Source organism: Balaenoptera physalus (genome assembly GCF_965194825.1).
Source record: "Balaenoptera physalus genome assembly, chromosome: 7".
Lineage (NCBI taxonomy): Eukaryota > Metazoa > Chordata > Mammalia > Artiodactyla > Balaenopteridae > Balaenoptera > Balaenoptera physalus.
In genome coordinates, this window is record NC_138886.1 from 43,694,675 (window position 1) to 43,722,495 (window position 27,821).

Genomic DNA, 27,821 nt, shown 5'->3' on the forward strand with positions numbered 1-27,821 from the left:
CTCCTACTCGCTACGTGGACCAGGGGGAAAGAGACCAGAAAAAGTGGCTTCCAGGTGACACTGGGAACCAGAGTCCTAGCCCCAGGCTCCCCTGACCGGACGGAAGAGTAGGGTCGAGGCAGGGTCGCCCTGCACCATCCCCGGCCCCGGGCGCACAAGCTCGAAACCGATTCCCACCGCGCGTCCTCTTTCTCCTGCCCCGGCTACGCTTCCCCTTCCCCGGCGGAGCTGACCCGGCTCGGAGTAGCGGGGTCCTGGCTAAGACCCGGCCCCCTCCCTCCAGCCTATCCTTCCCCTTTCCTCCCCTGCAGCCAAGCAGCCGAGCAGGGACCTGGTAGGGAGTTAGTTACCAGCAGCGAGCGCCTGGTCCCGAAGACGCTGGAAGGTGCTGGGCCGCGCCGGTACGCTCCTCGCCTGGCGTTACGCTGCACTGCGCTGCGCCGGTGGCGCTAGAGGACCTCGCCGCCCGGCCTCGGGCCGCCCATCCGCGCGCCCGCGCGCCACGCCCCTCGGGCCGCCCCTCTAGGCCCCGCCCAGCGCATCCCCGCCTAGCCGGACTCATGGGCCTCGCCCGCCTCTCCCACCTCTGCTCTTGCAGGCGCCTCGGGCCACCCGGCAGAGGTCAGCACATCCTCAGGGCGTTTCCGTGGTCTGGGCGGAGGGCTGGACTCCGCGCGCTTCCTCTCTCTGCTTCCTCAGGTTGGCCCGGGTTCTTAGTTGGGAGAACCGCGTGAGGACTGGGCACGTGAGTGGGATTTTTTATACCCCGTTCCTCGGAGGCAGGAAACGCGGGAAGCGCTGTCTTCTCTGATTTTAAAAATAAAAATAGGTTTTATAACGAAAAAGAAAAAAAATTAATGCTAAGGCTCTTTACATCATGTTAAAGTTTAGAGGTGACCGTGTAATTTTTTATTTCCCTGATGAGCTTTGCTTACTAAATTTAGCATTTTAAAAAACTCATTACATTCGTGTGCATTTTCACATGAAAACTAAAATTAAATTAAATTGTGGAACAATCCTCAATGCTATGCAAAGTAGAAAGCACCTCTCTCCTGCCCTCACTGCCCATAGTATTGTGTCAATTATAAAAGTCCGCACAATCTCCCTTGCAGCAAGAGGAATATTGTGTACGTGTTTTCTTCCGTTGAATTTTTAACTCCTGGAGCGCAGAACAGGTTCTTACTTATCTTCATATCACTTATTCATTCAACACATAGGTACTGAAAAAAATGAAGGAACTTACTGGATACACAGTCACTTCCCTGCCCACAGGGTCCTGCTGGAGCTGTAGGGTAAAGCTGAGACCTTGTTAGTGGGTGGGCTTCCCTGTAACAGGAGGCTTGCCTGGTGTCCACCATTCGGAGGAAAGGAGGTCATTGCTCACGGGAGACGCGTGAACACAGAGAGCAGGGCGGGGAAGCACTGAGTATCTGAAGCTCATCTTCTTGGGCTTTGGTCTTGATGAGATTAGATGCCCTAGGCACAGGGTTAGCTGTATAGACACGTCCACACAAAGCAGAGGATGACAGTGCCCAGTAAGTGGAGCATAAATCTGCCACACTGCACAGCACACAGGTGTCACGTTAACCCACCTGTCTCTTTTATGAACACCTGGCCTTTTCTCTTCTAGACGTTGGAATATTCTGGGAGGAGTGCTCTGGACTCAACTCCTCCCCACCCCTGTGCCAGAGTGTTGCTGGGCGAAGCAGGACCATGCAGGTCAGCTGTACTGACAATGGCGGAGTCACTAGTGAAATATTCCTGGGGGAAGGTAAATCTTGCCTCTTCCCTGAGGAGATTCCTCCTCCAATGATAATCTTGGAACATCTTGCTTTCACCTTATTTAAGAATCTTCTTAATGCGTTCTGTGCAAGACCTAGAACAAGGGGAGCTCCTTGTTCATGAACCTCTTTTAAGCGTGGTTTATATTTTTATCATGGAAACAAAAGTATGAACCCAAAATATCTTCTGCAAATATACACAGAATTTACATTTTGGTCAGAACTAGAAAAAAAGTAATTGCAATTTTTTTTTCAATCTATTGCTAATCCAGATGACCTTTTTTACTAAAGGACAGAATTATATTTTTTAATTCCTTAAGTAAAGCCATTGTGAAGTCAATTATGCTAAAACCTTAATACTGCATTATGAAATTAAATTCATAAATTTTATTAATTCAGTGTTTGAAACTAAGCCTGTCACTTCTTTCCACTAGACTAAACATGTTTCCTCCATCCTCACTTGACCAGTTTTTTATTTACTGTGCTTACATCAAGAATATTTTAAGTTTGTTTTTAATTGTCAATACTTAGTATTCCTATTTAGGGGAGCAGAATATGCCACCCCAAAATATGCCTCTTGGGCACAAGGATCATTTTAAACTGGTTATTTTTAAGAAACTGAGACACAAGAGAAGCTCTGGAAACTAAGTACTGTAAAAGTTACCGTTTTGTAAAGATATTTTTATATATAAGGGAAATCACCCTTTGTGAGGGTATCTCCCTCCCTCTACTAGGAAGAGGGGGGAAGACCAAACCTCTAAAACTCTTATCAATGCAGCACAATGTTCCTTTTGTTTACTGTGTGTTTTTGTGTGTTTTTCTTTTTTTGATAACTGCTCAAAGTGACTGTCCCCCTACTCCACCCATCTTCTTTTGTCTTTAGCTGAAGATGGTATTTAAGGTGAGGACTTGCACCAATTGGGGAAATTACTCAATTTTACTGGGCCTTTCCCATGTATATGTGTTATAAACTTTTGTTTGTTTTTCTCCTGTTAATGTCTTGTGTCAATTAAATTATTAAGCCAGCCAAAGAACCTAGAAGGGGAGAAAGAAAAATTTTCCTCCCGTATGCTTACAAGACTACTCTTTAATTTCTAAAGGGCTGATCAAATTTGCTTGCCCTTGAGTTATCTCCTCATATCATTAAACATTTATATCTTAAAAAAAGAGAAATAAAATGCGCAGATCTTATAACCCAGCAATTCTACTATTTGGCATAAACTCAGCAGTTGTATTGTCTAATGTGGTAGCCACTAGCCACATGTGACTACTGAGCCCATGAAATGTGTCTGGACTGCGTTGAAACGTGTGGTAAGCATAAAATACACAATCAATTTTGAAGACTTCATATGAAAAAAAATTTTAATATCTAAATTTATTTTAAAATATTGATTATATGTCAAAATGATAATATTTTGGCTATGTTATTTTAAATATTATTTTTAAAAATTTTAATTAGGAAAAAATGAAAGGTGAATAAAATTTGTCACTAGTATTACCTAACGGAACTTGGGTTCACTCACCCTCCACACAGCAAAGCCAATCTCCTGACACCCGGTTGTGGTGAAGGAAAGTACAGCATTTATTGCAGTGTGCTAAGCAAGGAGAACTGGCAGCTCATGCTCAAAAGACCTGAACTCCCTGATGGCGTTCAGGGAAGGGTTTTTAAAGGCAACATTTGGGGTGAGGGCTACAGCTCATGGACTTTTTTCTGATTGGTTGGTGGTGATGTTTCTGGCGTCTTAATCAACCTTCTGACTCCAACCAGTCTGGGGTCTACTGTTTGTGGTCAGCATGTAGTCACCATCCCCCACCTGGGTGGATGGGGTTCTTAGTTTCTACAGAACAATTCAAAGATATATGCCAGATTGTTATGTATACCCCTCGAAGAGGAACTAGCGCTCTGTTTTCTTGCTGAACTATTGTTTCTTGACTGCTTTTCCTTTGTTGCTGCATTCCCTCACTCCCCTAATCGGTAACTGCTTGAGTCTGCTCTTTGGAACTCAGGAGGCCTAGTAGCCTTTTTCTACAAACAAGAAATGTTAACGCAAGTTCGTGAGCCCTACACACAGTGAAGCTAAACAAACTGAAACGTCGTAGTTTGGAGCAGAGAAAGGTTTATTGCAAGGCCATGCAAGAAGACGAGGTGGCTCATGCCCTGAAAAGTCTCGAGCTCCCCGAAGAGTTTTGGCAAAGCATTTTTAAAGGCCAGGAGAAGGGGGATCGCAGGGTACGTGCTCAGTTTGTACACAGTTCTCTGATTGGCTGATGGTGAGGCAGCAGGGTAGCATCACAGGGGTTAACATCAGTCCTTAGGCTCCAGGAGGCCTGGGCTGTGTGCTTATGGTCAGCAAGTAGTTCTTCCATTTGGAGGGGGTGGGTTCACATCGCAAAACAACTCAGGAAATTTGCATCAAATACTATTATTTAGGTACTTCAGAGAGGAGCTAAAGCAGAGGATATGGGGGAAGGCCTGTCCCGGGAAGGCCGCATAGGATCCTGCTCAGTTACAATTCCCCCTTTTCTTTGATACCCCTCAATCTTGAAGAAGAACAAGTTTTGAACAGGAAAAGGAATAAAGGTTCAGATAGAGAGGTTAATCATAAACTTGAGAGAGTTACCCACAGGGTCCTGCTTGTTACAATTATTCCAGCAGACACTGCTTTGATAATGGCTGGTGGCTTCTCCAGTTTTACTTCCAGATGCATTTCTCTCCTCAATGGCCAAAGCAGATGTCACCATTAGTGATTTTAATGCTTTTCTAGAATGAGAAGATGCAAGAATTTGGGCTCGTAAAGTCTTCTGAAAATATCTATCTGAAGGCCTGTTCTGCCAGTTTTTCCCAGAGCACGGAGTGCCTCATTCCTGATCTCCACCCTAAACTCCTTTCAGGGGGTGTTGAAGGTCAGCAGCTGCAGTGGAGAGGTAGATGGAAAGTGTCAATTTTCAGCTGGCAGGGCCCCTTCATGGTCATAAATTTGACTATGGTTTTGGGGGCACTTCATGACCATTTCATCCCATGGTGCTAGGAATGCTCATTCCCAGGTCTGGCAAAGGTTTCATTGGTACGCCACTCAATGTGCTAGCACTGGACTAGGCCTTAGTGCCAAAACTCTCCAGACCTCCTGTCTTACTAGCCTCTTATGGTCCAGGAAAATATTCCCTCTCATTGCTTCTTCTCATATCTAGAGTTTCACTATTACAATCATTGATCTTATATGGAACTATATATTATTTTATCCGAGGCTCAGTCACGCATCTGTTAATCCAAGAAATAACAAAAAGGCAATATAGGTTATAAGTTGTTGCAAATATCTCCTGGTTTTGGGCAGACTCAGGAGGGGATATGTTCATTTCTTCTTTCCTGCAGCCATTCACAGGTGGGCTGGGTCAGGATGTTCCCTGTGAGCTGAACAAAGGTATTCTAGTTGAACATTCAAGCGTGGGGACAGGGTTCCCTGAGATGGACCATTATGTATACTTTAAGCTATAGGCAACATCTCTTTAGTGATGAACTTGTAGCAAAAGCAATAGAATACAAAGGTTAAAATAAAAGAAGCAGGTCTAATATGGAGTCAGATTTGTTCTTCCCTATTACAGTTCCCGACTGTCAATGTCCATTCCACAGTCTTGTGGGGAAAGGAGCAATGACCGGTCTTAGCTACTTCCTGCTGTATGGGGGCGATAAAAGGTGATTGTGGAATGGAATTGATCAGCCTTGGGCAGGGAATATTAAACCCCTTAGCCTTGTTGTTATCTGCTTTGTAGTTGGACCTATCTATTAATTTTAACTTTCTGCCTGAGTCATAACTATACTTAGGGGGAAAGATTTCCTTATATCTGGATGAACACAGATTAAAAGCCAGTAATATTTTAGGCAAAATCAAAAAATTACAACCATATTCATCCGTTTACTTAGTCCTATATAATTAGTCCTTTTTACTAACAGTTTAATGAAATCAGAGTTTCCATTACACTTTTAAAATATCTTACCTAGTTCAGCAGTATGATTTAAAAGTTATCAGAAACCTGTTTGTGTCAGAACAGCCTTTCTATGACTCTTCTTGAAGATGTGGCAGTTTTACAAAGCATCAGCTTAGCTGCCTATGAATGATAAAAATCTTAAAAAGGCAAGGTTAAAGATCTGATTACAATTCTTCTAGGCAAAGAAGCTTATCCAAGCTGTTGTGACGTGCAACATTTTACAATAACTAAAATTATAACATTATACCAGGACATATACAAATTTCAGAAACTTTATATAATTTCTAGAATGTCTATATTAATAACATTCATACTGTGTAATCTGAGGAGGCTTATCACTCATTTGACAATGCTTTCCGTGTAATTTAGCATACCAACCAATTCTAGTCAGTTTATATATATTTTTTTCTGAAGTGCCTCAGGAGCTCTCTGAAGCATCCCAAAGCTAGCTGAAGTCAAAAGAACTTTAATTAAAGTTTGATAGGAAGTTCGTCAAAAATATCAAAAAGTTTTCCTAAAAACATTTGGTCAGATAGAATATTTAAGAACAAATACAGATCAGTTAAAGGCAAGGTAGTTCATACAATCTGTTATCAGAAGCAGCATTCTAAGTAAACTTGTTCTCTTAGCAAAGAGGAACTAAGTCTGGTCCTGCACCAGTCTACTTTTAATAACAAAATCCATTTACCCAATTAAGTGTAATCTAATCTCAACCTGACCATGCATAAAACTCCTTCTTTACTCAAAACATATATCCCACTTTCCTAGTGTATAGTGAAATGTTTTATTATTTTTAGTAGCTTTAATTACATATTTAAATTAGAATCCCCAATCTTGTAGAGAACAAATGTATGGACACCAAGGGGGGAAGTAGCGAGGGTGGGGGGGGTGGTGATGAATTGGGAGATTGGGATTGACATATATACACTAATATGTATAAAATGGATAACTAATAAGAACCTGCTGTATAAAAGAATAAATAAAATTAAATTTAAAAATTAAAAAAAAAGAATCCCCAACTCTTAAAAACCTTAATTTCTAGTGAAAACCAAGAGGCAAGTAATAGTTACCAAAATCTGGAGAGACTATTTTAGATAATTTTCAGAACTTAATTATTCCTATAAAGTTTACCTAAAAGCTCTTATTTCATTTATATTTAAAGTTTCATCATATCAAGTTATTTTTCTTGCTGACAAATTTGCAACAGATATAACAGGATTTCATTTAACATCTATTAAACCTAGGTTCAGTGAAAAGTATTATACTTAATGTTGATGACTCTAAAGACATGTCTATATTAATTAGATCAACAAACTTAAACATTAATACCAGGTGTTAATTTAATATTGAATATTTCCCAGTTCATGTGAACCTGAAACTCATGTAGCTTAATTTCTCTTGTATTTAGAATTGTTTGATTTGTAAGCGCTTACTTTTCTTTAAGCCAGTTAAATAGAGCTCATTTACAAATTAACCTCAGCAGTATTATCCAAAGACAAAGACACAGACATATACACAAACAAACAGAGAGACCTCAGAGTTCTTATTTCAGAATTTCAGCCCTGAGTCAGGTACAGCAATGTAAAACTCATCAGTTTACAGGAGAGTTTGGATTAAAGTTGGGTTTCTGGCAGATGGAACAAATCAAGCTCACTTGTCTAGATAGCTAAATATTTGCAGAAAAGACACTTAAGATTTCTATTTACCCTTGACAAGTCAATTTCGAAATTACTTTACCCTCTTTTCAAAATTTGCATTTTAAACAGATGGCAGAGATGAGGGTTCCTGAGAAGACCAGATAGTACCCTTGCATCTCAAAGATACAGGCAAATTTCTCCTTGGTTGCCTTTGTTTCCCCTTTGGTGGTCTCTGAGGGGTCAAAGACATTGCCATCATCTGGGCCTTTTGCATATTTCTCTGGGTGCATTCAGCGTTTTTGACCATATCCCTGTTAGTGAAAACCAAATAAGCCAATTGGAACAAATTGTTCATTGGAGTCTGAGGACCAGCAGTTGCTTTCTGAATTTTGCGCCTGGTGTGTGGGGCAGACTGGGCTATGAAATGCATAGCCACAAGGGCCTGTCCCTTGGGGGATGAGGGATCCACATTCGTATACTTCCTAAAAGCCTCCAGTAGTCTCCCTTGGAAGAGAGTCTCCTGTCCCTGTTGGACCTCTTTCACCTTTTTATAATTAATAGGTTTTACTGTAAGTTTCTTCGTACCCTTATGAAGCTTATGAATTAAAGTTTGGCTGAGGGAACATTCCCAGCAGTTTTGTTTTTTTTTTTTTTAATTTTTATTTATTTTTTTAAAGTATTTATTAATTTATTTATGGCTGTGTTGGGTGGGTCTTCGTTTCTGTGCGAGGGCTTTCTCTAGTTGCGGCAAGTGGGGGCCACTCTTCATCGCGGTGCGCGGCCCTCTCACTATCGCGGCCTCTCTTGTTGCGGAGCACAGGCTCCAGACGCGCAGGCTCAGTAATTGTGGCTCACGGGCCTACTTGCTCCGCGGCATGTGGGATCTTCCCAGACCAGGGCTCGAACCCGTGTCCCCTGCATTGGCAGGCAGATTCTCAACCACTGCGCCACCAGGGAAGCCCTCCCAGCAGTTTTGAATGTTATTCCTGCATCCCCTTTTTTCTTCAGTTCCAAGCAACACAGATTGATTAGATAAGCTCCAGAGAGCCCAGGTAGATCACTATTTCTCAAAGGCACAGGAATAGAAATGCAAATTCCTCTTCTAACTACTTATTCAAAACCCAGCCATCTCAGGCTATTTTCAAGGAACTTTCTTTTTTCCAGTTCCCAAATATCAACCTCAGTTTAAACAAACAAATACAATAATACATATCATCCGCTCACTTTCTCATGCCCCTTTTTCAGCAAAACCAGGAAGAGAAAAAGGGATTTGGACTCAGATACTGAGACACTCATTCACATACACACACATACCCCCAAGGTAAGAGCAATTGCAAAAGACCCACTTTGATACAATAGCCAAGCCATTAGGGGCTTTTGCCTTCCAGATCTCAGGGAGTATTGAGGCATTTTCTTTCATTTAGGGAGCATAGCTGAAGATCTCTCAGTTTTGCAGAAGTACCCCAGGGGACTGTAAGACAGAACAGAGCTCTGATCACCCATGCTTAATTATTCACAGCCGCTGTTATCAGATATCAAGCAAACAGCAATTCAAATCGGTCTCTCAGGGTTAGATTTCCCTAACTCCAAAAAGGAAGAAAATTCTAACCAACGCTCCGTCGCAGGCGAAACCAACGCTCCGTCGCAGGCGAAACCAACACAATAGGGAAAGATACCCTGGTGTCATCCCACACGAACCCCGTTACTCACCAAAGATGTCTCAGCTGGTCAATGCAAATACTAACACACATACAAACAACATTTTTAAAGGCCAGGAGAAGGGGGATCACAGGGTACGTGCTCAGCTTGTACACAGTTCTCTGATTGGCTGATGGTGAGGCAGCAGGGTAGCATCACAGGGGTTAACATCAGTCCTTAGGCTCCAGGAGGCCTGGGCTGTGCTCATGGTCCTCTAGTAGTTCTTCCATTTGCAGGGGGTTGGGGGGGGGGGTGGCCGTTCACATCTGCAAAACAACTCAGGAAATTTGCATCAAATACTATTATCTAGGTACTTCAGAGAGGAGCTAAAGCAGAGGATATGGAGGAAAGCCCGTCCCAGGAAGGCCCCATAGGGTCCTGCTCAGTTACAGAAACAGGGGCCACAGAGAGGCTTTTGTACCTGGGAAGGCCCTGCAGGGTCCTGCTCAGTTTCAATCCCCCCTTTTCTTTGATACGCCTAAATCTTGAGGGGAACAGGGGCAGGACAATAAAGAGAATAAAGTTTTGGATAGAGAGGTTAATCATAAACTTGGCAAAAGGAACTCACTTTTACGTGGCTCAGTTTCACTAGCATAATAACTGGAATTTTGAATATATGTTGCGAAGCGATGCTAATTCTGTTCCCTAACACAATTTGTATAGCTTGTTCAGTTATATTATGAACATTGCTGGATTTATCTGATCATCTAACTTTAGTGTGTAATATTATTTTGATAGGGAAATTAATTTGAAGATCCAGACAATGAATTTGTAAATTAACCTTTAGAATATATCTTTTTTGTCAGTTGTGTGTGGCATGTATCCCATGAATATAATCCACTTTTTTTGTTGTTGTTATAAATTTATTTATTTATTTTTGGCTGCGTTGGGTCTTCGTTGGTGCGCGCGGGCTTTCTCTAGTTGCAGCGAGTGAGGTCTACTCTTCGTTGTGGTGCGCAGGCTTCTCATTGCGGTGGCTTCTCTTCTTGCGGAGCACAGGCTCTAGGAACGCAGGCTTCAGTAGTTGTGGCACACAGGCTTAGTTGCTCGGCGGCATGTGGGATCTTCCCGGACCAGGGATCAAACCTGTGTCCCCCGCATTGGCAGGTGGATTCTTAACCACTGCGCCACCAGGGAAGCCCAATCCACCTATTTTTAATGACCACGATAACATAATCCATCATAAATTTACACAAGGGTGGTTCAGAAGGTATTTCTGGATGTCTTAGGGGTGTATCAGTCAGAGTCTAGGCGGAAAGCAAAAATCATCGCAGTTATTTTTATAGAGAATTTAAGGAATTGGTTGAACAAGTAAGGAGGATTGAAAAGGCACAAAGAGAAACACTGCAGTAGCAAAGAGATGCCCACTGTGGGGAGCAAGTGCCACTGGTAGAGCTGGAGAGAGAAGTGTGGGGGTATCAGAAACTAAGAGCTCGGAGGAGGCCCCTGGGCAGCTGGGACTCGGACCTCTGAGGTTGGGGAAGGGGAGCACCGAGCTGGTGGTGTTATTTCTGAAGGTAAGTGTTGAGGCTGGAAAAGAGGGTAGATTAAAAACCGGAAATTGGAACCAACTGCTTCAGCCAGGGAGGGGAAAGAGCCACTGCTTGGTGACACTGGTGGGAATGATTATCTGAACTGTTTGTCCCCACTGACCAACTATCAAGGAGCAAATCCCTTCTCCCTCCACCGGCTCTCAGCTCTCCTCAAGCCCCCTATTGGCAAAACCTTACAGGAAACATGGTTGGCTATGTCACACCCACAGCATCACAGAACAGAGCACGGAAGAATGGGCTTGAGCCGCAAGATATACCTTAATAACCAGCATGAGGAGTGAACTCAGAATTACAAGTATCAACTAATCTAATATTATAAATTCAGGGAAGTGCCGATAAACACAGCTTTTACAGTGATGACACTTGTAATACATTTTTTTAAGTATAATAAATCTGTGGTTAAAAGTACAACTCAAATAAGGAGACAATGTTGAACTCGACCCAAACCCTGTGCTCTCGAAAGACAGTGGTTGTTTAAAAAAAAAAAAAGAAAGAAAAACCCATCCCCACACCCTTTTGTGTTCCAGGAAACAGCTCACTGCAAAGAACCACCACCTTTCCTCAAGTGACTTAGATAAAAGTCACAGAGAACTCCCTTGATTACCCATGACAAGGCCAGACACAGACCCTCCAAATTCCCTTCTTTGTCTCATAAATGATTAGCTGAACTGTTTGTCCATGCTGACCTACCTGTACAAAACGCCTGCTCACTTGACTTTATTTGGGCATCCTTCCTTCCCCAGGACTTTTATGTTTCATTTGCCCTCAGCCTAAGCTAGCACTGGGAGGCAGAATAAACCCCTAATTTCCCCTACCAAGAAGCCCCTTTCTGGGAATTCCCTGGTGGTCCAGTGGTTAGGACTCCACACTTCCACTGCAGGAGACACAGGTTCCACCCCTGTTGGGGAACTAAGATCCCTCATGCTGTCTGGCTGGGGGGAGCGGGGGCGGGGCGGGGGGCGGGAGGTAGGGAGCGGGAAGCCCCTTCTCAGCTGACCTTAAGGAAAACCTTTCCTGATCAATTGTCTGGTCAAGCCAGCTGCTCATCTCACTCCCTGATACCCATTCTTTCTAGCCCTTTTCTGCCTGATCTTTCAAAAGCTTGCAGATCTTACAAATGCAGCACTCTCCGTTAGGATCGCCCCTCCGCCTAGTGCAATAAGCCCCTTCCCCGAATTGCAATAATCCTTTTGAATGAAGTCTCTTCTTACCAAATCTGGATTTGGTTTTTGTTTGACAGTTTTTCTGGTGCTGTGACTTGGCTGAAGACTGGACCTCAGCTACGGACCTCTACGATCCCTCCGCTGGCAACGGTTCAGTGCTTTGCGGAAACTTTGGTGAGTTCAGGTCTTGAACCAGTGCTCCGGACGTCTTGTTTGTTGAAGGATCACAGTAAAGAGTTACTTTCATTCTTTCCAACAAAGAGAGAATCTTTGCATGTCATTGTGGCACAAATTCAGTTTAATTATCTTCAAAAAATGGCAAACTTTACCCAAAGCAATTTAGCACTTCAGAGGCTTCTTTGGGAAACTTGGGATCTCCCCAACCTGGCTCATGTAGGACCTCTCCCTTCCCATCATCCCCCGCTCCTTTTTATCATCTGAACCTTCTCTTCCACTGCCCTGAATCCTTTGATCTGTCCCCCTTCAACTCCCTTGTCTTGTCCAGTCCCACCCACCCTGTCAGACCCCTCCCTGCGCACCCTAGCTCCTCAGCTCCTAGTCCCTTGAGACTTGGGTCCCTTCCGTTCTGCTCGCCTCCTCTTCACTCCATTGGTGGAGAAGGGATCTCCTGCCCTAAAGAGAACGAGGTAGTCAAAGACACAACACCTGATACTAGACAGATGAGACTGATAGCAGTTTATTATAGTCACATAGGCTCAGCCTGGGGGAGGAGAGCACTCCCTGTCACTCAGGGCCGCATGGGGGTTACATTCAACATCAGAGTGAATGAGCAGGGACTGTGGAAGGCAGGCTCTGTGGTAGAGGCACAGGGACGGGTGACCCTGGGTATCCATGGGAACATGTGATGGCTTATTTAAATAATTGTGTGGGCTGGCAGGGAGGTAAGACTCCTTATTGAGAATCAAGAGGCGTGCATCTGGTCTGGCTGATGGGGGTACTAGCTGAGTGGGGAGCCATTTGCATTGTGCGGGGGCAAGAGCAGAGCAAGGGAAGAGAAGCGGAACACATGGTTAGGGCTTTGGGGCCCTGTGAGGATCCAAGGTGTCAAGGCAGCACATGAAACTTCAGGCCTTACAATACACCCTTCTCCCATCAGGGGCTCTTGAGGGGCTCAGGGACCCCAACAGCAACCACTTGTGTGAAAAACGTCACTGGAAACAGACTGGATGTTTTATCCACTCAGATAGGCTTTGGAGGCACACAGATGGCCGCTTGGTCTTTTCTCAGTCCCTTGCCCAAAATTTAGTCCACAGACTCTATAAGATTACCCATCAGGGCAGAGGAAATCTTAAAGGTCTGCTCTACCAGTGTTTGTGGAAATGCTTAAGCCTCATATTGAGCAAGTAATGATTTGCTAGAAACACAATCTTGGTAAAGGATGAGAGCCGCACTTTTATACGAACTGGTGAGTTGAAATTTTAACGTTGAAGCTATAAACCCTCTGTTTGAGCCTGTCTCTATGTTTACATATATATGTTTACATATCTATATGTATATATGTATTATACACATACTATTTTCCTAAATCCAGATGGTATTACCAGATTAGATGATAAAATCCCTTAAAGGTCCTCAATTCTGATCGACTTAGAAATAAGTTAGAGCTTATGTAAATTAAATACTCCTAAAATTCCCAGAAATTAAGGAAATTGAACTTCTAATATTTTAAGTCCTAATACTTCTAATATGAGCATCTAATACTCAATAAGAGTACTTTCAACAGTACTTTTGCAGAAACTATCCAAATATTTAAAGAATTCATGTCCACATAATTTAGGTAAATCTTTGGCAAATGACACTAGTCTGATATTGTTGGTTTAATAAAAACAGCTCTGTCTTCTGAGTTATCAGCATTAAGTATAAAACAAGCACACATTTTTATTCTATTTAGACATGTTCTTCCTAAACTTATACAGATTTGCTTATTAATAAGCTACTGTTACGTCTACTACATGTTTAACGGTATAAAAGAGGTAAATTTGTATTTAAACAAATTGAATCATTATTCTGACAGTAATTTCAACAATAATTATGTTTTATAAAATGTCAGCTTGAAGATAGTTTCCAATCTCTTTTAGGTATCTTAAAATCTTAAACTTATGCTAAATTAAATTAACTGATAGATATTCATTAAATGTCTAGATCATTTCTAAGTAAGATAGAATACTGAAACATAATTTTAAGTTTCTATAAACTTAAAAGTTTTTACCTCTTATTTTTAAGCTTCTATGACAGAGAAGCTTAAATATATTTCAGTCTATTAATGAACACATTCATTGTTGCCACACTGACTAATTGTATAAGGAAATGTATGACTATAAAAAAAGTTATGAAATGTATATTCTTTAGCTTGGCTAGTCTGCTACAATATGCCAGTGTATAATAGCTCACAATAATCTATGTCATAGTTCTCTCTGTAAGTGTATTAGTTTGCTAGGGCTACTCTAACAAAGTATCGGAGACTGGATGGCTTAAACAACAGAATTTTATTTTCTCACAATTCTGGAGGCTAGAGGCCCCTAAACTTGACACGAGTCAAGGTGTCCACAGGATTGCTTTCTTCTGAGACCTCTCTCCTTGGCTCAAAGATGATTATCTTCTCCCTATGTCTTCATGCAGTTTTCCTTTTGGGTGTATCTGTGTCCTAATCTCCTCTTCTTATAAGGACACTGGTCATACTGGATTAGGATCCACCCTAATGACCTTATTTAACTTAATTACTATTAAAAGACCCTGTCTCCAAATACAGTCACATTCAGAGGCACTAGGGGTTAGAACTAAAACATATGAATTAAAAAAAAACACAATTCAGCCCATAACAGCGAGTGAGACTCTGCTTGGAGAAATGATTCCAGAAAGGAACAGCTGTGTATGCAAGGTATTCAGGATGTATTTTTTGAAGAAAGGGAGACTAATTTTGTCCTAAAGGCAAATGACTGGTTGTTTCAGGATGAGAAAGAGAAAAATGTAGGGAAAACCAGAAGGGCTGTAGAAAGTTGTAGAAGATTCTCAGAGAGAGAATTTTGTTTGTCATTGTCAAAGCTGGCTAAGGTTTGACAGCTTCATTTATAAGAATATTTTTAAAGCTTTAGTATCAAAAATATAATGCTGATACAAAACCAGAACTTGGTGTTCTCTCTGTTAACAATGACAAAATTTTCTTATGGTCTGTTCTTCATAAGAAGTTGTAAAGAGGTTTTAATTCTGAGTAATATGCCTAGAAGGCAAAGATTTTGTATCTTATCATAATAACTTCCTGTGCCTTATGTTGACTTTATCATGTTCTTGACTTAAAAAGAGCAAAGTCCTCTCACTTTCGAAAGAGCTGTGGTTCTTTACAACCATGTCACCTCCTATGTTCACTTTTAAAATCTTCTACTGCCACTGTAGGCAGATAGGGTAGAGGTCCCCCGGAGGAAGAGAACCAGACATAGCTTTCTTGACATAAGAGAAGCCATTTTAGGCCTAAGCCATTTTGTAATCTAAGCCTGACCACAATGCTTGACCTTGCAGAAGAATAGATCTCAGTAGTTAATGATTTTAAGGGAACAAAACAATGTAAAAACAAACAGGTATTACCAGGCCAGGGAGATAATGTATCAGGTGTAAAGACTCCCAGTTCTTTTTTGAAGGTAAAGATTAGTCTGAAACACATCCTTGAGCTGTTCTGTGAGATCCAACCCCCCTTGAGCACTCAACCACCAGACAAACTGGAACCTAGGAAATGACGATGCTGACCTTGCTGACCCTTGTAGACCTCAGTAAACTGGAGCCTGGCCTCTGTCAACCTTTGCTCCAATTCTGTGCTGAATTCTCCTCTGCTCAAGCCCCTTCATGAATATGCATGCACCCTTAGCTTAAGACTTTCCCAGTTTTACTGTTTGGGGAGACATTGCTTTGGGAAGCATACCCGGTTTTCTCCTTACTTGTTGCAAGTAATACATCCTTCCTTCTCCTGCTCTTTGGCTTGATTGTGTCTTTTGGCTCCACACCCACCAAGAGGCAAAACCAATTTTCGGGTAAAACCACTTTGATTTTGGATTGACTTCATCTTTGCATGCTACATAAACAAATTTCTTGCTACTTGCATTATTTTTGTAATGAATTCTCATCAGAACTTCCCCTTTTTGAAAATTATCAGTAATAAGTTAACCCTGGTCATTCTAAGTGTTTCATCATCTACAGATAGTTTTTTTGTTTTTCTCTGATGCTTCCCTGAAAGTGCTTGCAAATCAGGCCAGAGTGTTTTGTCTTCAACAAAGAAGGACTATCTCGGAGACCCGTGGAAAAGAACTCTGCCAACCAAGTACTCTTGGACACAGACTTCTGATGGTATCACTTAAATAACTTTTGAGGATATACCAGTGGAATGAGTCAAGATTTCCAGAACTCTAGTAGAGAAGCAGATGCATTCATGAGATTGCAAATCAAGATCAATCAGAACATTACTTACTTAGGACAGAATGAAGATCTGATGAAAGATGATTTTGAGTTTTGTTTGGAATATTGATTCCTTAATGTTCTATTTGTTCCTGGACATACAAAACCCCTTTCTTTCTCTTTTCCCTTAAGCTATTTGTAACTCATAACGATTTAGTAGACTATACTTTTGTAAAGAGAAATGAAATTTATCTTTCTTCTCCCTGCTTTCCCCTTCAGAGTTAAGAATCTCTTATTGAACATTCTTATATTCATGACAATATAATTATTTGCATAGGTTCAGTAAGACTCTATCCTCCTTGTTGATAGGATATGATAAAGCCAAGGCCTTGACTGGAATGTCATATTTGAGAATGATGCTCACTTGCTAGACACTTTTAAGAAGCTCTTCTAGAGCTAATGCTTACAAAGCCCTTTTAGGAAAACTGGCCTGGTACTTGGCTTACAGGGTTCCAGCCTTACAGGTGAGCAAGAAGGGTCACTTCCTGACAGGTCCAGGAACCTTAGAGTAATTTTGGGACATAGAGAAGAGAGGGATTTATCCAATTCCATAGATACTGCAGGTGAAATGTGATGGCAAGTTCATGGTTTGGCTTTCTAGCCTTAAAAGGTTTGTACAAGTCCAAGCTGAGATTCCCTATGAAAAAATTCCAATAAAGCAAACTTTAAAAGGTGTATATGCTAGATTAGCATTCTTGCTGCACCTGTGTAAATTATCAGGTCAGCCTTAATGAGGTCAGCCTTATTTTGTGATCAAGAATAATCTTTCTTTAAGGCTATCTTTCATCAAAAGAGGTGTGAATGTAGAGAGAAATTTTGTGTTTCATAGAAAATAACAGCACATCCTCTGGGGTGATCAGATTCTGGTTCTATTCATTGTTTTTGAGCTATTTTGTACATCTTTGTAAATTGCAGGTCACAGATGGATGTGCAAACTCATTTGTCAGGTAGGGATTTAATTGGTTTCTTTATCACTATGGAAAAGCCAGTTTCATTACCTACCTATAACTTAGACTAGATCCTGTCACCTTGCACAAATTGTCAACCCTTGCAAGTTTTCAATTCTTCCAGTTTCCTGCAACATCTAGCTACAACTTCCAAAGTAATGTTTTCTTTTTTTCTCCCTCCCTCTTGACCAAGAACTAAAACCTGACTGCCCAGATTGTTATCAGGACTATAGGTTGCCTTGTAGCTGGACTTTTTCTCCAGGATCTGAGGAAACACTGGCAACTGAAGCCCAACAACTTGATACATCCCTGAAGAACTCATCATCACCACAGACCACACATACATGCACTGGATTCTTCCCACACAAACCACTGGCTGGGCCACCAGGAAGTCTGGCAAAATGTTCAGGTCATACATGCCATTCTATGAGAGGGAGTAAAACCATGGACAGCATTGCCAAGGGCACTGACATTTCAGCTTTCAGAAACAACGAGCAGTGCTTGCATAATCCAAAGATCTCTTAGACTTTTAATATTAATGTTTCTTTTTTTTTTTTCTTCATTGTAAGCATATCTCTTTTAAGACCCTGACCTATGTTACCACCTCTCCACAGATGGTTGAACTGATTTGGCAGGAACAAAGCCAATAAGAGTCCTCAAGAGACTATTTCTTAATCCCTGACTTGCCCTGCTCAGGAGGTTTATGATTGCCTCTGGGTTGCTCAGCAGTGAATAATATTCACTCATCTTAAGTCTGCAGGGGAGCAAAATATACCACCCCAACATATGCCTCGTTGGCATAGTGATTATTTTAAGCTGGTTATTTTTAAGAAAGAGCAGACACAGGTGAAGCTCTGAAAACTTAGTAGCAGTTGCCCTTTTGTAAGAAATGTTAACATTTATAAGGGAAATCTCCATTTGTAAGGATGTCTCCCTCTCTGTACCAGGAAGAGAAGGATATCTAAATTTCCAGAAACTCTTGTCAATGAGAAGCTGAGGGCTTAAATCTGCATAACAACCTGACACTTGTTTACTGTGCTTTTCCTGGTAACCTCCCGCAAGTGACTCCCCACCACCACCATTTTTTGTCTTAGATGAATATGACATTTAAGATGATAGCTTTAGGGCTTCCCCGGTGGCGCAGTGGTGGAGAATCCACCTGCCAATGCAGGGGACACCGGTTCAAGCCCTGGTCCCGGAAGATCCCACATGCCGCAGAGCAACTAAGCCTGTGCGCCACAACTACTGAGCCTGCGCTCTAGAGCCCACGAGCCACGTCTACTGAGCCCATGCACCACAACTACTGAGCCCGCGTTCTGCAACTACTGAAGCCTGCGTGCCTAGAGCCCATGCTCCGCAACAAGAGAAGCCACCACAATGAGAAGCCCGTGCACCTCAACGAAGAGTAGCCCCCACTCACCGCAACTAGAGAAACCCTGCGTGCAACAACGAAGACCCAACACAGCCAAAAATAAAATAAAGAAAATAAATAAATTAAAAAAAAAAAAGATGATAGCTCTAGCCATTTCAGAGAGTTACTCAGTTTTCCTGGGTCTCTCCCATGTATACAGGAGGTATACATATTATTAAACTTTTGTTTGATTTTCTCCTATTAATCTGGCTAATATTAATTTAATTGTTAGACTAGCCAAAGAACCTAAAAAGGAAGAAGGGACAATTTTTCTACCTCTGGAGGTGGCAATGCAGATGGGATTTTTCACTGGCTGGACACTGCTCACTTCAGGGCTGCTACAGCTGAGAGAGATCCTGGGACCTCCGAGAAAAGCCTGCAGAAGATATGAATTCTTATCACGTCAGGAAACACTGTTTTTACTAATTTAGCCAGACAGAAATGTGGGTTGCACCCACATCTGCAGATAGATCTTTCTTAGGCTAACTTTGGGAGTTAACTTTCTAGATCTTTTGAGGGCTGCATCTTTTGTATTCTCTTGTGGAACACGTCTTGCAGCCTTGGTTAAACCATATAAAGGCTTGTTGGTTTGAGTCACTACTGAGGCTAATATTAGGTGCAATTTGTCCTTGGCCACATGATGGATCCTTTGAATTGGCTGTATTTTTTTTTTTTTAATTTTTATTTACTTATTTATTTATTTATTTATGGCTGTGTTGGGTCTTCATTTCCGTGCGAGGGCTTTCTCTAGTTGCGGCAAGTGGGGGCCACTCTTCATCGCGGTGCACGGGCCTCTCATTATCGCGGCCTCTCTTGTTGCAGAGCACAGGCTCCAGACGCGCAGGCTCAGTAGTTGTGGCTCACGGGCCCAGTTGCTCCACGGCATGTGGGATCTTCCCAGACCAGGGCTCGAACCCGTGTCCCCTGCATTGGCAGGCAGACTCCCAACCACTGCGCCACCAGGGAAGCCCGAATTGGCTGTATTTGAGAGAGAAAAAAGTTTTTAGAGCACTGTCATCCTACACAATTGTCTTATTGGTACCTATGGAAAGATCAAATTGAAAAGAAGACAGAGAAGTATAACAGCTAGCCACAGGGACTCCCATAACAAAATGAAGAACAGAAATTAAACTTAAAACAAAATTAATGTCCACATCCAATGTAAATTCTCCTTCTCAAAATCCGGCCCCATCTGCATGTTTTAGCTTCTCTTTTCCTACAAGACTCACAGAGATCCCTCCAGCCTAATCTCTAGGCCCGAAGCATAAGGGTTACTCATAAAAATGCTGAAAGCCAGGAAGTGAATTTAGCAGAAGAACCTGGTACAGGCAGTAGGACTCCCTTTGCTGTCTCTTAAAATTCCTCCTACTCTCCAGGTCTCTACGAGGCTCTGCCAACTTCAGGCCTTCCTATGCAATGTCCTTTGCTGATGTATCCTGGACCTCCACTGCAATGAATTCATGTCCCCTGACCAGCAACGGATCTTCTAATTTATAAATCCCATTTATCTCCACTTTCAGAAGATCCTACTAAATTTAGAGAAGAATGGAAAGATTAGTGACCGTTTACAACCTCACTCACAGGGACCTAAATTGGCTGGGAAGGGGTATGCTTCTCATCCTTGATTGTAATATAGTTATCAGGCTAAGCAGCCTCAGGGTGTGTGTGTAAGTGAGGGTGGCTCATAGAGGAAACAGCTGGCCAGAATTTCTTCCAGGCCCTCCTACAAATGACCAAGAAATGGCTCAGCTGAAGGCTGATATTCATGGGCAGATAGGAGCAATAGTAGAACCTTTACCTATTCAAGTGAATTGGTCTAATGTTGAATTGTAAACTTGGGGAAAAAAAGAACATTTGAAGGCCTTCGTTGAACACTTTATACAGATTGTTTTTCAAGGCATACTGCATTAAACCCTGAAGTTATAGAACGTAGAAATCTTTTGATTTCCATCTTAGTTGGAAGTCTCCCTCATATAAAGAAGCAAGTTTATTTGGATGGGTAGGTCAGTTCCTTGATGCTCAGGCTGTAATCAGCTCTTTGCAGGGAATTGGAAACAACTGTCTTCATCTTGCAAATCTCTACAAACCAGAAGTGTGGCTCTAAAATCAATTCCAATCCTGCTTATCTGTATCAATCCCCAAACCTGCCCTATTCATCTCTAAATGCTTGTAGATATTATAAAAGATCTGGATGTTGGAAACAGAATTGTCTTTCATGTAAAAAAAAAAAAAAAGGACATTTTTAAAATTATAAATTACTCTAGACCTTTGATAACAGGCAAATATGCCCCCAAACTCCATCTTGGAGATTTGGATACTTTCTCTATGCCTTCTTTTTTTTTTTTAATAGTATATGAATATCCTGAAGTGTTAATTTTTTTTTAATTAATTAATTATTTGATTTATTTTTGGCTGTGTTGGGTCTTCGTCTCTGTGCGAGGGCTTTCTCTAGTTGCAGCAAGCGGGGGCCACTCTTCATCGCAGTGCGCGGGCCTCTCACTATCGCGGCCTCTCTTGTTGCGGAGCACAGGCTCCAGACGCGCAGGCTCAGTAGTTGTGGCTCACGGGCCCAGTTGCCCCGCGGCATGTGGGATCCTCCCAGACCAGGGCTCGAACCAGTGTCCCCTGCATTAGCAGGCAGATTCTCAACCACTGCGCCACCAGGGAAGCCCTCTCTGTGCCTTTTTGATGTAGATTTTCTGCCCGCATCTTCTCTGGGACCTAGAAGCCATTCTTCAAAATGCAAACTCTGGGGAAATGTTTCTTATCAGAAGGAAAAAAAGCGGAGGTATTTTGAAATTAAGCTAATGGAAAGTCTTGAATGTCCTCTCCACAAATATTGCTAAAAGGCTTTGGCCATCTGAGTAGGTGAACTTAGCTTGTTCCAACTGCCAAAACAAAATTTGGATCCAATGGTTCTTTTATAAACTAGTGAGTTTTATATTGATGTGCCTGACTCACAGCTAAAATTTTAAGGCAATGGTTATGGGGTCTGTGTTTGAGTCTGTAGGTATGTTTATGTGTGTCTATATGTGTATGTTGTAGATGTGCGATATTTTTCTACCTCTAGATGGTATTGCCAAAATTAATTTTTATAAGAGCTCTGTTTAGTTAGGTTGAAGGCAAGCACTTGTAAGGTTTGAGTGTTCTAAAATTCTCAGAAATATAACAGAACTTAAATGCTTTTCAGGGTCTTGTGATCTGGGAAATGATTCAGTATCAAAGCTAGTTTAAGTTTGTTGGTTTAATTAAAACAGAGTTATCAGCATTTAATATAATACACATAAACAATTTTATTCAACCTGGGATGATTAGTCAAATAAGATCATGTATGTTATCTCTGTTGAAAAATGTGTCCACAAGAAAATTAGCTGACTAATTAAATTAGCTGATGGTGACTGACTTTGTCTAATATTTCATGAAGTTTTTGTGAGTCATCTAAACATAATTGTTGGGACCAAATGATTTAAATAGATGTAAGTGGGATAAGAGTTTTTAGATGCAATAATTATGTTTATATATATATATATATATATATATATATATATATACTTAAAAAATAGCTTCCAAATATGTTTTTAGTAACTTGAAACTTTAGAGTTTGCTAAGAGAAGTTAAAAGATAGAAATTTATTGAATATATAGTTCATTTCCAAGTAAGATAAAATAGTGAAACATTAATTACTGAACATAGGTTTTCCTACTTTTGGCTTCCTACTGCAGAAAAACTAAAGGTAAATTTGGGTTTCTTAGTAGACATGTTTTGTGCCATATTGAAAGATTAAATATGGACACATTTCTAGAAATTATGAAATGTATTTTTTTGCCAATCTAAAGAATGCTGGCATAACATACAGTTCACAATTGCTTACTTCTTACTTTTCACTAGAAATTAAGTTTTCTAAAGGTTAAAAATTCTGATTAATACATGTGAATTAAAACTACTAGTAATATTAAAGGAAACAACTCTGTATACAAGGAAAGCAGGATGTGGTTTTGGATAAAAAAAGGGTAGGAGATATGAAGTTGCATTTTTGTTAAGGATAAGGGAAGTAAATTTGTCCTAAAGTAAAACTGGTTACTTCAAAATTTAAAAAAAGGAAAATAGAGGACAAACTGTGAAGAGAGAGAGAGAGAAGGAATGAATCTTACCTTGTCTGGTCAAGTTGGCTTAAAGTGAATGAGTTTATTATAGGGTTATAAAATTAAGCCACAAAATCTGTAGTGTACTCATGTAAAACTAAAATTTGATATTCTTTCATCTGTGAAAAGGGCAAAGTGTTTTGGACTGTTGGTCTGTTGTTGATAAGAGATTGTGAAAGGTTTTTCTTTACCATTTAAGCAATCTACCTAGAAACACAAATTCTGTATTTTATCAAAATAATTTTCTATGCTTTATGTTGTCTTAATCAGGTCTTTGATTATTTAAGAAAACTGAGTCTTCTCAATATTAAGAGCTAAGTTTTGCTCAGAACTATGTAAACTTCTATATTTGCCTTTGAAATTTTATTGTCATTTTGGTCAAATAGTTACATATTGTTTCATAGTGATCTGTTATTCTATTTAGTCAAGTGTACAAGTCTTCTGATATTTTTTACAAACTTCCCAAAATTAAATTCTAAATGAAATCTTTTTGACCCTGAACTAACTTCAGGATTTTTCAGAGGGCCCCTGGAACATCTCAAAAGATTTGTTCTCTCTCCTTATAAGGAGAAATTAGGCTTATTTGATATGTTAAATTATGTGAGAAGCGTTGTCAAATAAGTGATGATAAACCTTCATAGATTAATTTGTGTGGGTATATGTTATTAATATAAAGTGTTATTGAAATTGTATATAACCTGATACGTCCAGGTATGTTTTCACTTATAATTCTACTTATTTTTCTTTTAAATGTTACTTTTTTTTTTTTAAATTATTTATTTATTTATTTATGGCTGTGTTGGGTCTTCGTTTCTGTGCGAGGGCTTTCTCTAGATGCGGCAAGCGGGAGCCACTCTTCATTGCGGTGCGCGGGCCTCTCACTATCGCGGCCTCTCTTGTTGCGGAGCACAGGCTCCAGATGCGCAGGCTCAGTAATTGTGGCTCACGGGCCCAGCCGCTCCGCGGCATGTGGGATCTTCCCAGACTAGGGCTCGAACCCGTGTCCCCTGCGTTGGCAGGCAGACTCTCAACCACTGCGCCACCAGGGAAGCCCTGTAATTCTACTTATTATCTCAAAGTGTTGTTTGTCACAAAAATAAGCAAATTTCCTTGTCAATTGTATCATAATGAACTCTCATCAGATCTTTAACCATGGCCATTTTAAAGTCTTTTGTCATTTAAAGTTATTGTTTTACTCTGATGCTTTTTGCAAAAGTGTTTCTGCAATAATGCTTCATCTTCAAGGAGGCTCATGGAAAGGACTCTGACAAACACATGTTTCTGACAACTTTGAGATCATAAAACTGAACCGGGTAAGAATTTCCAGAACTAATGGAAAAACTATATTCAAGCAGAGCAAGAATGAATAACATGGAACTCAGTGAACTGATGAAGATGATTATAGTTTTTATGAATTTTGGGTTGAAACATTGCTGATTTTTTTAATGTTTTTGTTTTTCCAGATTTAAGAAAACCTTTTCCTCTTTTCTCTTAAGCTACCAACAATTTGGTAAAATATATCTTTGTGAACAAAGAGGAAACGTTTATCTTTTTCTCCCTACCCGATCCCTCCAGAATTCAGAAACTCTCCATGAGTATTCTTATTTTCCATGGCAATATAGTTATTTGCATAAATTCGAAAAGAATCTGTTCTCCTTGCAACAGACACAATTGGAAACATTGGTATATTATCAAAGCTTTGACTGGAATGTCAGATTTGAGAATGTGCATAGAATCAAATATACCAGACAGCTTTAACGAACTAAGGTTGACATTATGGAGCCAATAAAGGCCCTTGGAAGAACAGCCTGGTACCTTGCTTACAGGGTTTCTGACAGCCAAACCAGGTGAGGAAGGAAGGTCACTTCCTGGCAGGTGCAAGAACCTCAGGATATTTTGGAGATCACCAGCAGAGAGGAATCCTCCCAAATCTATAGGTATTGCCTGCAAAGTCTGATGGTAAATCCTTAGCATGGCTTCCTAGCCTTGAGAGGCTTTTAAAAGTGCAATCTGAGATTCCTTATGAAAAGTTCCAGCAAAATAGATTTAAAATAGCCTATATGGTCACTTGCTATTCTTGCTACATTTATGTAAATAATCAGGCCAAGTTTGTTGAAACTAGAGTGATTTTGTAAACAAGTTAGTCTTAATTTGGCTCTCTTTGGTGGAAATAAATTTAGGTGATTTTAGAGGGAAAATTATGTTTCAGTAGCACATCTTTGTGGATATTAGATTCTATTTCTGTTCATTGTATTTCAGGTTTTTGGTAAACTGTAAACTGTACTGGATCCTGACATCTTCTCATTTTCTCAACTCTATGGTTGCAAATCTCCAAACTAACGCTTCCAATTTTCTCCCACCCTTTTGACTTGGAATTACTAAGTTTGAAAACTGCCCTTTGACCTGAAACCCTGCAAATTGAATGTGAACAACTTGATATAAACTTCAGTGAGATCACCACAATAGCTCATGCTTAGACAATCTTTGTGCCTGTTGGCTGAGTGAGCCACTCAGAAAGTTTACCTAAACACCCAATGACATCATCAGAGACATTCAAACTGTAAAAGATGCTTTGATCTTGACATCTAAAAATCTCTAGCAATCTCAACTGGCTGCCCTCAGGACTCAGATATTAGATTTATAATTTGCTCCCGCCGTTAACTTTTGTTTTTCTTTCCTTTCCATAGAAATGCCTCTTATTAAATCCCTGATTTATGTAATATAGGCCTAACTTTGGGAGCCCACCTTCTGAAAGTAACATCACCCACCTCCTGAAATGAGACACAACTGTTTAACTGAATTGACTTATTCTCAAGACAGACTGGTTCAATAAGATATGGAGCAATCTATCAATTTAGCTTCTGAATTGTGAAACTTCTTTAAAGTTTTGAAAATAGTACTAGTGGGAAACAAAAATATACCACCCCTAAATAAACCTCTTAGGCATATTGATTCTTTTAAGCTGGTGATTTTTAAGGAACAGTAGTTTCTAGAGTTTCTAGAGTTTTAGTCATCCTCCTCTTGCTGGTACAGTGAGGAAGACACCCTTACAAATGGAGATTCCCCTTATAAATACACATATCCCATACAAAGGGTAACTTCTACTCTGTTTTCAGAGCTTCACCTGTGTCTGTTGTTTCTCAAAAATAACCAACTGAAGATAATCTTTACCCCAAAGAGGCATATTTGGGGGTGGCATATTCTGCTCCTCTTCATATATAAACTATACCTCAATAAAATAAAATTGATCTTTTTTGAAACATCTGTTTAAGAAAACTAGAAGGTATAAGCAGAAAGGAGAGGGCATTTGCTGGGCAAGATCTGGACACACTGAGTTTGCAATGATGATGAGTTCTCCAGGAGCAGAGAATCTCTAGGCTCCTGGAAATATGCCTGGACTCCAGTGTTTCCCATCTAGGAGCCACCTGGGAAGGGATGAGAGTGCCTAAGAGAAGATGTGAGGAAGTTTTATGATTATGAGGCACGAGCATAGCAAAGGAAGGGGAAAGGGTTGGAAGCAGTGGAGAATAAACAAACTTAACGCTGTGTCCTGGACACCAGGGAGGGTGGGCTGACATGTTAAAGGAAACAGAAGAGTCAGTTGGGCTCACAGAGTATTTTATTTTATTTATTTATTTTTAAAAATTTATTTATTTATTTATTTATTTGGGGCTGCATTGGGTCTTTGTTGCTGTGTGCGGGCTTTAGTTGTGGTGTGCGGGCTTCTCATTGCGGTGGCTTCTCTTGTCGTGGAGCACAGGCTCTAGGTGCGCGGGCTTCAGTAGTTGTGGCTCGCGGGCTCAGTAGCTGTGGCTTGTGGGCTGTAGAGTGCAGGCTCAGTAGTTGTAGCAGATGGGCTTAGCTGCTCCGCAGCATGTGGGATCTTCCCAGACCAGGGATCAAACCTGTGTCCCCTGCGTTGGCAGGCGGATTCTTAACCACTGTGCCACCAGGGAAGTCCCTCACAGAGTATTTTAAGCTGAGCACTAGAATTTTCTTTCTAAATGAGCAAGAACATTCCAGATATGAAATTGTTTAATTCTGACTTGCAAGTGGTCGAAATGTGGCTGAGGTGCCCTCTGCTGGTAGTATCCAGAACGTAATGTGTAAACATGAAATAGTTGAGAAATGTGAGGAAAATCAGCTCTAGTTCTTAATGTACATTGAATGTTAGGAGTAAATATAATATGCTTGGAAAATCCACTACACTTAGCAAGTTTTTATCTAAAATAAATGGCTCGATAGACTTCCATTTCTAGTCAAGAGGGGGTAACAGGGATCAGATTTACCGGCTGTTAAAGACAAGACAACAGGCCCAAAATGGAGTCACTTATACTAAGCCCCCTGTCACCAAACCAAGACTTAATTAAAATTTTGACTCTCCCAGAAACAGAACTTTCAACCAAACAGGAATCACCTGATCAGCGTTAGGTAGGTAATCTGCCTGATCGACCCCTGCCACCCTCTGTCCGGAAAGTAACCCTGCAGTAACCAATCTGCTTTTTTGCCTCGTATAACTTCCTTTTTCCTGTCTCCTATAAAAGTCTTTCATTTTGTACAGCTCCTTGGAGCTCCTTTCTTATCTGCTAGATTGGAATTCTATTCCTGGATCATTGAATAAAGCCAATGAAAAGTTTTAAAACTTATTCAGTTGAATTTTATGTTTTAACACTATCCACCTGAAACAAGAAGTTGTCCAAAATATATGAAAATTATTTTTGAAATAATGGTTTTCAGAAGTTGAACATCAGGCAGCACAGGACAGTGATTCCCTCCAAAACAGGAAACAAGTCAGGTGAGCTGTATGATTGCCCTGGAGAATGTTTCCTCACCTGTGTGAGGTTGCACATCTTTCCACAGAATAACAATGAAAGACATATATGTCTCTAATGCTAGCATGACCAACTCTTCTACTTGGGCAATTGATGCCCGCCCTTCTGTTATACTCGAGAACACCACCCAGCAATTTTCATTTCTGCAATTTCAATTTTTATTCTTTCTCCTGAATTCAGCATACACAAATGTTATTTCGTTCTTCTTTAAA

General features: G+C 40.8%; 1 protein-coding gene and 1 long non-coding RNA gene across 6 annotated transcripts in view; one reads left to right on the forward strand and one right to left on the reverse strand.

Moving 5' to 3' along the window:
• The window catches only part of GCNT1 (glucosaminyl (N-acetyl) transferase 1), a 66,846-nt gene extending 66,342 nt beyond the window's left edge, over nt 1-504 (reverse strand). For 2 of the 5 annotated variants that reach the window (XM_082471041.1, XM_082471037.1), the window contains exon 1: nt 351-504. The gene's annotated coding sequence lies outside the window, so the exon portion shown is untranslated. The remainder of the gene's footprint in view (nt 1-350) is intronic. The other 3 variants (XM_082471038.1, XM_082471039.1, XM_082471040.1) reach the window with 3 other exon arrangements.
• On the forward strand, nt 357-26,756 carry LOC309664973. Its single transcript, XR_014266106.1, has 3 exons — nt 357-699; nt 1,631-1,771; nt 11,894-26,756. It is a non-coding gene; the product is annotated as an uncharacterized lncRNA (long non-coding RNA).
• The last annotated feature ends 1,065 nt before the right edge of the window (nt 26,757-27,821 follow it).